The sequence below is a fragment of the Helianthus annuus genome, chromosome 6 (assembly GCF_002127325.2).
Source record: "Helianthus annuus cultivar XRQ/B chromosome 6, HanXRQr2.0-SUNRISE, whole genome shotgun sequence".
Lineage (NCBI taxonomy): Eukaryota > Viridiplantae > Streptophyta > Magnoliopsida > Asterales > Asteraceae > Helianthus > Helianthus annuus.
Window position 1 is genome coordinate 63,734,967 of NC_035438.2, and position 1,732 is coordinate 63,736,698.

The window sequence follows — 1,732 nt, forward strand, 5'->3', positions numbered from 1 at the left end:
AAATCGATTTTAGAGAAAAATCGAGCTCCTTGAAGTTGATCAAACAAATCATCGATCCTCGGTAATGGGTACCGATTCTTAATCGTGACTTTGTTCAATTCGCGGTAGTCAATGCACATACGCATTGATCCGTCCTTCTTTTTAACAAACAAAATCGGCGCTCCCCATGGCGATGAGCTTGGCTGTATGAATCCCTTTTCCAACAACTCGTCTAGTTGTTTCTTCAGTTCTTGCATTTCAGCGGGTGCTAAACGGTAAGGTGCTTTAGCAATCGGTGCTGTTCCGGGTAACAGATGAATTCTGAATTCAACTTCCCTGTCTGGCGGTAGTCCTGGCAATTCTTCTGGGAAGATATCTGAAAATTGGGATACCACTGGGATATCTTTTACTTCTTTTCCTTTAGTGTTAGTGATTATAGAAATCAAATACACAATAGATCCTTTTCTTATACAACTTGCAGTTTTCATCACAGAGATGAATTTAGTGGATCTAAAAGGTTTATCTCCTTTAATTGAGATCTTTTCACCTCTTGGTGATTTTAATTGAATTGTCTTTTGATCACATAAAATACTGGCTTTATTGGCTATTAACCAATCCATTCTTAACACTACATCAAATCCTACCAGATTCATTGGGTAAAGATTTGCCCTAAATTTTTGATTAAAAATTTCTATTCTTGCTCCCTGCAAGATTTCAGAAATTTTAACAGTTTCTCCATTTGCGGTTTCCACTAGACATTCTTGTGGTAGTTTAGTTAATGATTGATTTAGGAGTTTGCAAAACGAAGTATTAATAAAACTTTGGTTGGCACCAGAGTCAAATAATACTTTAGCAAAAATATCATTAACTAAAAACGTACCAGCAATGACGTCTGGAATCATCCTGGCTTCCTCTGTAGTTAGCATGAATGCTCTGGCATTTTTAGGATTTTTGTTGGTTGCAGCTGGAGCCAATTTCGGACAGTTTGTCCTAATGTGACCTTTTTCCCCACAATTGAAACACATTCCATTACTGGATTTCTTCTTGCAATTCTCTTCCTTGTGTCCTGGGGCCTTGCAAAAATTACAGTAAGTAGAGCATCTTCCAGAATGCTTCTTTCTGCAGGCTTTGCAGTAGGGTGCAGAGGTAGAACCTACATTCTTACGATTGGAATTCCCAGAACGGAATTCTTGAGTAAATCTTTGGGTTAGGTTTCTCCTCTGGTCTTCTTCTCTAGTACGGATTAACTCATCTGTCAAGGTATTAGCTAGTTCTACAGCTTCCTCTATAGTTTGGGGTCTAGCTGCCTTGACTACATGTCTAATTTCTCCAATTAATCCCCAGATGTAACGGGAGATTAACACGGGTTCAGGTGATGCAAGGGTAGGTACTATCCTAGCATATTCAAAGAATGTGGTAGTATAACCCTTACTGTCTACCCCGGTCATTCTTAGATTCAGAAACTTATTTGCTATCTGTTCTTTTTCATTGGGAGGGCATAATTTCCTTTCTACCATGTTCTTGAATTCTCCCCATTCCATATTATAAATCCTATCACTTCCTCTGGATTGAAGGATAGTGTTCCACCATTCTAAGGCTGCATTTTTAAACATATTTGAAGCAAACAGTATTTTATCTTCTTCAGCACACTTGCTTATTTTCAGAACTGCCTCAGTTTTCTCTATCCAGCGTAAAGCTGCAATGGGTCCTTCATTGCCCGAGAATTCTATTGGTTTGCAGGACCAGAATTCCT